Source organism: Ovis aries, chromosome 2 (genome assembly GCF_016772045.2).
Source record: "Ovis aries strain OAR_USU_Benz2616 breed Rambouillet chromosome 2, ARS-UI_Ramb_v3.0, whole genome shotgun sequence".
NCBI classification, from domain to species: Eukaryota; Metazoa; Chordata; class Mammalia; order Artiodactyla; family Bovidae; genus Ovis; species Ovis aries.
In genome coordinates, this window is record NC_056055.1 from 94,774,795 (window position 1) to 94,787,442 (window position 12,648).

Genomic DNA, 12,648 nt, shown 5'->3' on the forward strand with positions numbered 1-12,648 from the left:
ATTTACTGTGATGTGTATTGGCATGTTGAAATACATGCTCACAGGTAGTCTTGTGGAAGCACTACTTTTTCTGCTAAACTAGCCAATACTTGGAGAAGGCAATGGCACCCCACTCCAGTACTCTTGCCTGGAGAATCCTATGGATGGAGGAGCCTGGTGGGCTGCAGTCCATGGGGTCACTAAGAGTCAGACATGACTGAGTGACTTCACTTTCACCTTTCACTTTCATGCACTGGAGAAGGAAATGGCAACCCACTCCAGTGTTCTTGCCTGGAGAATCCCAGGGATGGGGAGCCTGGTGGGTTGCCATCTATGGGGTTGCACAGAGTCAGACATGACTGAAGTGACTTAACAGCAGCAGCCAATACTTGAAAATATGAAAGTCTGCAGGTAAAACAAAGATTGTTACAGAATAAATCATTGTCATGAAATGTTATGTCCTTAATCAACCCACTGTACCTACCTGTGGCCTTAAAATTTCCAGGAAAGTAAAGTGTTTATACTAAATGACTCAATTTCCCATCAGTTTTCTTCTCTCTTAAAGTATATGGTTGAAAGAGAGACTAATGTTATCTGTGATTACCTTCTCCTTTACTAGCTGATCCCCTAAATACTGTCCAAGGAAAACTAATACTATGTTCCTTAGTGTCCTTTGCAGATGGGGATGAGAAATTAAATCTGAGTAGTTTCATGAAGAATTTCCAGAAATAATCATTTTGAACCTCTGGACTCTCTCTTAATTCTTGCCTGGAATATGACTATAATAGTTAGAGGCCCAGAAGCTATATCATAATCTTGAGAACAGGAACCACAAGCTAAGAAATTCTTGAAGAACCCTGGATTCTTAATGGCTTCCTGATATTACCATACCTGGGCAGAACTGATGTTAAGTTTTTAATATTACTGTTTATTAATTTTATCTTGAATGTGTAACATGAGGTGCTGTGGATCATCAGACTGGCTTCTTATTAATTACTCTGTAGTCACCCTACCTCTACTTAACCCAGGCCTTAACCCTGGAGTGACCTGGTGAAAGCCAGGTCAAACCATCCAATGTTGGTAGTTGGATACTTCACAGAGGAGGAACAGACAACAGATTTTCTCCACTTATATTCAGAAAAGAGATAGCCATTACTCCTCCAGAAAGGGGAGGAGAAAAATTATGCCAATAGGATAACAATCTCTCTGAAAAATGATGGGAACCTTTTTAGAAGGTAAATACATTTTTCCATGGATCAGAGAAACCACTGGGTATCTCTGGTGACTTAAAAGAGAATGATGCCTTCAAGTTCTGAGCTTCATCTCTTCATCTTCATCTCATTTCCACTTTAAAATGGAAATCCCTAAGAAGGTATTGCTTCCAGTCTTCCTAACATCTCAGGTCTTAACTTAGAGACCTAGTCCAGGCTGGTTCCCTCAGATCAGAGCAATTAACTAGACAAATAGTTATAAATCAAATCTTCATGGAAATAAAGAGTAAAATATTCCTAGGGAAAGTGAAAGCAAGCATTTTCTGCCTTCATATTACATCAATACCTGTGACTGGGGACGCTAGGGCTTTTTACAAGAAGGTTAGTTGTTCTGTCATGTCCGACTCTTTGAGACCCCCACAGACGGTAGCCCACCTGGCTCCTCAGTCCATGGAATTTTCCAGGCAAGAACACTGGAGTGGGTTGTCATTCCCTTCTCCAAGGGATCTTTCCTATCTAGGGATAGAAACCCGGGTCTACTGCATTGCAGGCAGATGCTTTTCAAGAGTACTAAATACTAAAGAAAACTTTTATTTCTCCACAACAGGCTACATTTAGATTCCTACAAAGGAGAATAAACACTTATGTGTTTAAACCACTGTAATTACATTTTTATTACTGGTATCAAATCAAAACTCCTAGTTGACTCAACAGTTGACTTTAAAATTATCAAGAATTTAGATGAACCTCCAGCTTTCAGCTCAAAGGACCAATGCCCGTTACAGCACTAGAAACACACCAAACACTGGATACAGGGTTGATGAATGAATGAAGAATTGAACCAGCAGAAGCCACCCAAAACGATCCTTATTACACAGCGAGCAGCTGACAGAGCACAGGACTCTATTTAACTATTGCCTGAATGAATATTTCCATTTTTACTGTCCTATTTACATTTCCCTTGCAGTTATGTTTTATTTCTACCCTAATCCTACACACATGCATTTTCCTTTAGAAACATTTAATGTTTCTACCCCAATATTCACCTGACCAATTCAACAGTCCATGAAAACGTAACTTCTTCAGGAACAAGTTGCAAAGGTATTCCTGACTTAAGTTATGATTCACTACTTTAACACTCTATTTAATTTGTGGCAGAATCTATCATATTAAAATCGCCTATATCACAGGTAGTTTGAAAGCTCAGTGAGAACCAGGGACATGTTCATATTACAAGTGACTGAATTCCAAGAATCTAGCTCAGTGCCTGACATGTCTTTGTATTTAAGAAAGAAAGAAATCTGTCTCTGACTCTCTCTCAAATTGTTAATCATAATTTCCTAACAATTGCCAGCAAATGGTCAGTCATAACTTTGGAGGTGTTTTCCAGAGTGCATTGTTTGATGGTCACTGTTCTATAGCTGTCTACTGTCCAGTGTGTCAGTAGACAAAATTACACTCTGCAAAAGAGACAGGAGCAGATGATACAGCCCCAGGTTGAGAACTGATTTCTTGCTTCAAATATGTTTCCTGATTGAAGATTGCACACCTAGGAGGTGAGATGAGAGAGCTATTTTATAAAAGTGTCCAGCAGATGCACTGCAGTAATTCCCACTGTATTCATCACTTACTGAATTGCTCACACACCAGAGGTATAATCCAATGTAAATGATCTCATCACCCATCAGTATGAGGGCTCACAAATCCAACTTGGCCTGAAGCTAAAACTTGACATTTCAAGGTTCTCAAATCCACAGTAAGTAAGCAGTATATTGATGACTTCCAAACGTCTCTTCAGAAACAGCCCCAGCTTTTGAGAAATGCAGGTGTTTGGGATCTGGAAATAAAAGTGGCCAGCTGCCCTTGAGGTACTTGGGGCACAGTTCCATATCTCCTACCCCTGATTTGGCCCTGAGAAGGGAACATTTTGTGCGAAAGATAATGAAATTGACACTATTTGCATTCTGCTCATACACGTACTAAAGAATGAAACTTAAAAGGTTCATTTTAAAGCCTCCCTTCTTGCAGTTTCACTGGCATATCTGTATGTGGGAAGACATAAAGCATTCTCGTGCTGTGATATCAGAACACCACAAAGATTCACCAGAGAGACTGTCAGGGGCCTCAAGAGTCCATCTATACATGAACCCACTCCAATAATGGGTTACTGAATTTGAGGTAAGTCCACTAAACTTTCTCAGTCTGTTTCTCTTCTTGACAGTAGAGAACCAGAATAAATTGTAAATCTCCCTCCCATGTTTAACATCTTCTGATGACAGAACTCTGAACAAGATTTAGAGTATCTTCATTTAGAATTGATCAGCATCCTCCATATTCAGTTCAGTCATGTCTGATTCTTTGTTACCCCCATGGACTGCAGCTTGCCAGGCATCCCTGTCCATCACCAACTCCCAGAGCTTACTCAGACTCATGTCCATCAAGTCGGTGATGCCATCCAACCATCTCATCCTCTGATGTCCACTTCTCCTCCTGCCTTCAGTCATTCCCAGCATCAGGGTCTTTTCAAATGAGTCGGCTCTTCACTTTGGCCACTTTGGTGGCCAAAGTATTGGAGTTTCAGCTTCAGCATCAGCCCTTCCAATGAATATTCAGGACTGATTTTCTTTAGGATGGATCTTTCAGTCCAATGGACTCTCAAAAGTCTTTTCCAACACCACAGTTCAAAAGCATCAATTCATCAGTGCTCAGCTTTCTTTATGGTTCAGCTCTCACATCCATACATGACTCCTGGAAAAACCATAGACCTTTGTTGGCAAAGTGATGTCTCTGCTTTTTAATATGCTGTCTAGGTTAGTCATAACTTTTCTTCCAAGGAGCAAGCATCTTTTAATTTCATGGCTGCAGTCACTATCTGCAGTGATTTTGGAGCCCAAGAAAATAAAACTATCACAGTTTCCATTGTTTTCCCATCTATTTGCCATGAAATTATGGGACTGGATGCCATCATCTTAGTTTTTTGAATGTTGAGTTTTAAGCCAGCTTTTTTACTCTCTTCTTTCACTTTCATCAAGAGGCTCTTTAGTTCCTCTTCACTTTCTGCCATAAGGGTGGTGTCATCTGCATATCTGAGGTTATTGATATTTCTCCTGGCAACCTTGATTCCAGCTTGTGCTTCTTCCAGCCCAGAGTTTCTCATGATGTACTCTGCATATAAGTTAAGCAAACCCAGTGAGAATATACAGCCTTGACGTATTCCTTTCCTAATTTGGAACCAGTCCATTGTTCCACTTCTGGTTGTAACTGTTGCTTCTTGACCTGTATACAGATTTCAGGAGGCAGCTAAGGTGGTCTAGTATTCCCATCTCTTTAAGAATGTTCCACAGTTTGTTGTGATCCACACAATCAAAAGCTTTGTTGTAATCAATAAAGCAGAAGTAGATGTTTTTCTGGAACTCTCTTGCTTTTTCTATGATCCAACAGATGTTGGCAATTTGATCTCTGGTTCTTCTCCCTTTTCTAAATCCAGCTTGAACATCTGGAAGTTCTTGGTTCAAGTACTGTTGAAGACTCACTTGGAGAATTTTGAGGTATAATCGACAAAACTTGGGTTTGTCATAATACCTACAATCTAGTTCTTGCTGTGCCACAATACTTCCAAGCTGTGTGATCTTGGCCAAAACAGTTATTTTCCTCTTCTATTTTCTTTCTTTCTTTTTTTTTTTTTTTTACTGTTAAGTGGAGTTGTTTGTTGTTGTTGTTGTTTGTTTGTTTTTACCATAATAGGCATGGTACATTGTGCTGCACAAACAAAACTGTCAGGTATTCTTGTATAAGGGACTAATTGCAATACTTGTTGAGGACCAAAGAGAAAACATGCTCAAATTGAATCAAGTAACAGATTTTCTAATAGGAACCATACTCTGCTATCTCCTTATCAGAACTTGGAAAATTATAATTGGGGTGAAGCATGGATATTGAACTTTGTGTTTGTTATCAAATACTTCTCTCTGTTTTATATGATAAATGGAAAAAAGTATAGATGGTTATTTCTAGACACATACCTAATTTCAAGGGCATGGAGATGACAATTTTACTTTTCCAAATGTTTCCTTACTAACATCTGCATTCCTTTTAATGGGTAAATTCAATAGTCAAGATAATTTTACAAGGAATAGAGACTATTCTGGAGGAGCTAGTTCACTGAGAAATTCAAATAAAGGTATAAATGATTATGTCCAGTTTTCTTGCGAAGAACATGTTTATGTAAGACAAAGAGAAGGTCTACATAGGGTCCCTGTAAAGGGAGTGATGCAAGTTCACAATTAGAGACATGACTGAAGATTTAAATTGGAATAGAAAAAGAGTATCTTATTAATTGGCTGAAAATAGTTCAGTCCATTAATAACCAAGGATGCACTGAGGTTTCTAAAACTATTGCTCATTTTCTAATTAAACCTGAAACTATTCTTGTGAAGTGTCTAGGAGCCAGCAATAATTATCCCCATTTTTGAATAAAAGAACACAGGGTCTGAGAGGTGAGGCAGTTTAAGTATATAATCAAATCGGTAACACTTAAGAACAAACCCTGAGAGCAATGAGTAGAGAATGCCTTTTTCTCTGCATGTAGATACCAGTAAATGAGTAAACTGGCTGGAGCATGCTAGGCAGAAAGTTGGATGTGAAACCATAACACTTAAATAAAGTGTCTTCCAACTCTTGAAAACCAAAATTTGAGCAGGTTACTTATATCATCTATACTATCTATGAGTTGGAAATAATAGCACTCACTTTCTAACACTGTAGAAATGAATAAATGGGAATACATATGTTTGACATAGTGGAGTAGTGATAAGGAAACCATGGTTCCTCCTCTTCTTGCCAACTCTTCCTGCAATGAACAGTGCTCATCTGAAGCGATCAAGACAAGGAAGTCAATACAGGGCTCAATCATAGCAGATGACACTTCCCAAGGATTTATGAGATTAACATCCATAAATGTACACGACTAATTCAGTTTCTAATCAGGATCTGGGTGTACTCAAAAGTATGGAGTCTCTATGTTAAAATAAGGTGTCTATACCAAGTATCTTTTCTCACTATATAAGAATTTTTGGAAAGTTTAAGGAATTAAAACTGAATAGGAGTTTAAAGGCAATATTTAGTCTAACAAATGCATTATTAGTTAGAAAGTTTAAGGACTAACCAGAATAAATTCCAAGTCAACTGTCCTGACTCTTCCATTTTACAGAAAAAGACAATTATGTTTAGGCCCAGACATACCCAAATTAATAATAAATTACCAAGAAGGTTAAGACGGAATTGTCTGTCATTTTACTCTAAGATCAGAGCCCTATCATATGTCACTTGACATTTTCAAAATCAAATACATTCCTGCAAGTATAGGAGAAGAAGATAGACTTGAACTTCCAGTGGCCACCCAAAAAATAAATGTTCATGATAGGCTGCCTAAGCCAACAACATCCCACCTTGGTAAACAGCTAAAATGTCAAGATATCTGAAATATAGAATCTATAGTTCCATCGTCTACAGAATAAAATGCATCATAGAATTGCATCAAGAAGCCAACAGAAAGTCTAGCATAAATGCCAAATAATGTAAGTCTTTCACACAGACCTCTCCACAAGTTTCAGTCTAGCTCATCAGAATTCTGCTTGTGGCTTGAGGTCAAAAGCTTTCATATTCATTTGTGTTGATTTCTCTCTTATGTTCATATCTCTCCTTCAGGGCCCATGTAGAAATGGGTCAATATCAAGAATCAGGTAATCCTTGATCCTAGGGTTAATACCACCTTAAAGTCCTAAACAGAACCAGCATATACAAAATCCCCCAGTGAGATGTAAAGCATAATCTAAAATTTCACTCCTAAACCCACACTTTCCCTTAAGATTTCTCAGTTCTCTTTATAAAGAAGAAAGTGATACATTTTAATTCCCTTTAACATTTTCTACTGAGTCAAGTGCAATTCCACTACCATCTGGGAGGATATTCTCAGTTATAACAGAACGAAAGAGAGAATGTTGTGAAACCATGTACTCTGTTAATAAACAAAATCACCAAATCTAATGATCTAACTTCAGAAGATTTTTCCAAATAATGATAGGAGGTTTTGCAAGATTAATCAAAGTGATTCTTTTGCTGGAAGTTTCTGTTCCTCTTTGTCTTCCTGCATTCAATCCATGCCACTTGGGAGAAAGATGATTAAATAGAAGAGCACAGAGGGAAAAGGTATATTCTCAGCCATTAAGTTTCAAAATATGCTTTGGAAATAACTGAGAGAGACAAATTTTTGAGGGGACAAAATGATAAAGTTGTTAGAAACTTGACTTTGTATAACAAGACCAAAATCCCAACAGTTCAAGAAATAATGCCTATACCAAACAACAGACATAGAAGAATAAGTGATCCATTTAATGTGTTTTTCATGAGCTTCCCTGGTGGCTCAGACGGTCAAGTGTCTGCCTGCAATGCGGGACACTCAGGTTCGATTCCTGGGTTGGGAAGATTCCCTGGAGAAGTAAATGGCAATCCACTCCAGCACTCTTGCCTGGAAATTTTTTTTTCATAAACCCATTCTAAATGAAACTGGAATGGAGATGCAGCCAAAGGCAAGAGAATTAGAGCTTTGTATTTGCCCCAAGAAAGGGACTTATACCAAGTCTTTCTAATAACTTCTTCCTCGGGCTAATTTCCAGGATTAGACATATAATAGGATTCATAAAACAAAAGATTCAGAAAACGAAGATTATGGCGTCCAGTCCCATCACTTCATGGGAAATAAATGGGGGAAACAGTGGAAACAGTGTCAGACTTTACATTTGGGGGCTCCAAAATCAGTGCAGATGGTGACTGCAGCCATGAAATTAAAAGATGCTTACTCCTTGGAAGAAAAGTTATGACCAACATAGATAGCATATTCAAAAGCAGAGACATTACTTTGCTGACTAAGGTCCATCTAGTCAAGGCTATGGTTTTTCCTGTGGTCATGTATGGATGTGAGAGTTGGACTGTGAAGAAGGCTGAGTGCCGAAGAATTGATGCTTCTGAACTATGGTGTTGGAGAAGACTCTTGAGAGTCCCTTGGACTGCAAGGAGACCAACCAGTCCATTCTGAAGGAGATTAGCCCTGGGATTTCTTTGAAAGGAATGATGCTAAAGCTGAAACTCCAGTACTTTGGCCACCTCATGTGAAGAACTGACTCATTGGAAAAGACTCTGATGCTGGGAGGGATTGGGGACAGGAGGAGAAGGGGACAACAGAGGATGAGATGGCTAGATGGCATCACTTCATGGACGTGAGTCTGGGTGAACTCTGGGAGTTGGCGATAGACAGGGAGGCCTGGCGTGCTGCAATTCATGGGGTCGCAAAGAGTCGGACACGACTGAATGACTGAACTGAACTGAAGATTCATAAATGAGCTTTAGGATCCAAAAATACAAGAACTTGTACACCTCAAGCTGGGCAAATTCTTGGGACTTGTGGAGTTGATAAATGTCTTTTGCTAGCATGGCATAAGGACCTATATGTGTTTCCTAGGGCTGCTGTAATACCACCTACAGGTTTAATAACAAAACATTTTACTACTGCACATGTTTAAGGGGCTAGAAATCTCAAATCGAGGTATCGGCAGGGCTTTTTTTCTCTTTCTGAGACTCTGAGTAGAACACTTCATTTCCTCTTCCTAGTGTCTGATGGTGGACAGCAATCTTTGATGTGCCCTGACTTTGTAGATACATCTTTGCAACCTTCACCTCTGTAGTGACATGCCTGTTGGTTCCTTGTGTGCGTCTGTTTTCACATTATCTTATAAAGACATCAGTCATACTGAATTAGGCCCCTAGTGAACTCAATTAGATTTATTTAAATTATATATTTATAAATTTATATATTTATTATATAGATTCTATTTCTAAATAAGATCACATTCACAAGAGAGTTTGGGATTTCAACACATCTTTTGTTGGGATACAAAATTTAACCCATAAAAGACCATCCATCTGCAAGCAGGAGATGTGGGTTTGATCCCTGGGTCAGGAAGATTCCTGGAGAAGGAAATGGCAACCCACTCAAGTATTCTTGCCTGGGAAAACCCATGGACAGAGGAGCCTGGTGGGCTAAAGTCCATACAGTCACAAAGAGTTACACATGCTTTAGCGACTAAATGACAACAATATGTTTATATGAAAGTCCCTGGACAATCACAGAGAGCTTCTAGTACCCTGGAGGGGAACTTGAAACCAATCAATTATTTGCATACCCTCCAAAAGTGATATGTAAGTGGTGAGAGAGAGTGCTAGAATTTTGGGGGACTCATCATCAGGATAAAGCGCCTGTGATGGCCTTTTATGTGCTCAGACATCATTAGAGAAACATGAATTTCTCAGCAAATGGAAGAATATAGATAATAAGGCACATGATTAGATGGAGTGATATAAATTTAAGAGGATATCAAGTTGAATAGGTGGCTGAGAATTGCAGTCATCTCCTCTTCTCCCATTGATGCCTTGACGCTACTTGAGACCTTTTGAAAATACATCTCAGATGTACCCCAAAGATAAACTGGAAAGGAAAGAAACCTGAATCGACTGAGAAGCACTGAATCAAATGAATGAATTTATCTCAGATGGACTAAGATTAAATATTTTAACACCGGAAGAAATGAGAGATGCAAGAAAAAAAAAGTCATATCTTCAATGAAACAAAGCACTATATTATTTTGTGGCAACGCTCATTTGTGATCTGAGATTTATGTGTGTTACCTGTATAATGAAGATCGAAAAAACTCTCTGGGATGTTTTGGGCAAGAATATATCAATAGAGAAACTGTCTTTCACTGGACATCCTGCCAATGTAAAAATAAAAACATATTAGAAACACTGAAAGCTGGAGAGCTGTAATTTCACAGGAATCCTGTGGACTCTAAAGTGTGTATCACAGAGATAAAAACCATAATCAAACCTGGTTGCCTTTCCTCTGGTAGTACCTATCATTTTTATTTCAGCAAGGAAATATCATTTTCCCTACATTGATCAGGATACAGTTTCTGAAGGCAGATTCATTGTGCACACATAGCTCACACTCCCTGAAATTGTGAACACGATGTAAGAGATTTAAAAATAAAAGATAACATGTTTGTAAGTGGATTTACCTGAAACATGAAGTAGAAAAAAACACAATATATTTTTTGATATGTAGATGAGAAAGTAAGAGAGATAACTTTACATATAATAAATTTATGTGAGAGTCTCAGTCCTTACTGGCTGATTGATTTAGGGCAACTGAATTAATATTCATAAATCTTGGTGTCCTAAGGTGCCAAATGGCCATAAGAAAAGTATTGATACTAACCTCACAGAGTCTAGAGCTTTAAATGAAATAACACATGTATAGCACTCAGCACAGTGACAGACACATAGTAGGCATCTAATAAGTCTTTATTTTTATACATTGCTTCTGCTCATCCAAATTGTGCTCTTTCAAACAATGACTGAAATAAGAGAGCTGTGTTTCTGTCTCAGTTTTAGAATTGTCTAATTATGCAATTTTAGATTTGGATTTCTCAACTGAGCTTCCAATCTTTTATGTGTAACATGACTACATTGGCTACTGGATGGTCTATAATCCCATGTCCAGGTCTGATATTATACAGTTATAGGGACAGACTTTGAGACACAGTTGCCTTAGAACCATATCATTTCCATACAAGACTTTAACAATTATCTTATAGCTAACCACACCTAAGAATAGGTAAGGAAATAAAGTACTGATCAGCCAAGTGACCCACAAAGAATTCCCTACTGTTCATTCACATTCTCCACAATCCTTGATTCACTGGCTTTGATACCTACTTCTAAACATGGAGTATTACCCTTGTTGCTGCTATTAAGTCGCGTCAGTTGTGTCTGACTCTGTGCAACCCCATAGGAGGAAGTCTACCAGATTCCTCCATGCCTAGGATTCTCCAGGCAAGAACACTGGAGTGGGTTGCCATTTCCTTCTCCAATGCATGAAAGTGGAAAGTGAAAACTGAAAGTGAAGTTGCTCAGTCGTGCCTAACTCTTTGCGACCCCATGGACGGCAGCCTACCAGGCTCCTCCATTCATGGGATTTTCCAGGCAAGAGTACTGGAGTGGGGTGCCATCGCCTTGGCATTTCAAACTGATCATTTAGTTACCACTTTTAGTTCTGCCAGGATGTCAGTTTCCCTTGTCAGCTTAATTCAGCAATTAATGGGTGCCACTGTCAGTGTTCTTCATTTCCTTTTTAGATATATGGAGTGCAAGATTCCCAGTCAATCTGTACTCTGAAGTCATCGTCTTCTTATACATACTTACTTTTCCATTCCTACTGAATCAAAATGGCCGTTATCACACTTCTGTTGTCTGTCCATGTCTATCTTCTTCTAATTCTCAGCAACATGAAGCCAAGGCCCATGATTTGTTTGTGCTTATCCCAGGTACTTAGTAAAATGCCTCAAGAATAGTTATTAATAACTATTTAGAGTATCACTTAATAAATTAATGAGCCAGTGAATTTTATTAGGTTGACTCATATGAAATTGAGTTTTTGTAGTTAAAAAAAAAGGGCAAAGATTAAAAAAAAATTCAGCTTATGAGCAAATGCCAATTATAGACCTAATTTCTACCTCTTCATTCAATTGGGGCAGATTTCAATATTGATGAAAGTATTCAATTTTTAGCTTTTCTTTTTTCTTCCACTTAAGCTCTTTCTTATTTCTACTTGAATCCTATTCTAGGACTATGCTGTAATTAAGTTTTGTTCTTTTATTCAGTGAATTAGTCATTTGAAAAAATATTCACTGGGCGTATTTGAAACATGTGCTAGGCTCTAAGGATAAAATTTTGAACACAACCAAATGTGGTTCAAGTTCTAATGTAACCTTTAACCTACTTAGATACAGACATCAGTAAAACAATCAAAGTATGTAAAGAGTTGTACACTGAAAAAAGGAATATTGTATTATGAGAATTCATGATAATAGAATCAATCCTACAAAGGAGAGGGTCAATTATGGCTTCCCTGAGAAAGTGACTCTAAAGTTGAAAATTTACAGAAAAAATGAATTAATCAGGGGCGGTGGCCGAGACGAGCTACCCCGCATCCGAGGTCAGGGGTAGGAGCTAAGAGGAGCCACCCTGCGTCCGAGGCCAGGGGCGGCAGCCGGGAGGAGCAACCCCATGTCCAAGGAGCAGTGGCTACACAGGTGCAAGAGGGCCTAGAGGGGCCATCCCATGTTGAAGGTCAGGAAGGGTGGTGGTGAGGAGATACCCCTCATCCAAGGTAAAGAGCAGAGGCTGTGCTTTGCTGGAGCAGCCATGAAGACATAGATACCCCACGTCAAAGGTAAGAAGAGCCCAAGTAAGATGGTAGGTGTTACAAGAGGGCATCAGAGGGCAGACACACTGAAACAATACTCACAGAAAACTAGTCAATATAATCACACTAGGACCACAGCCT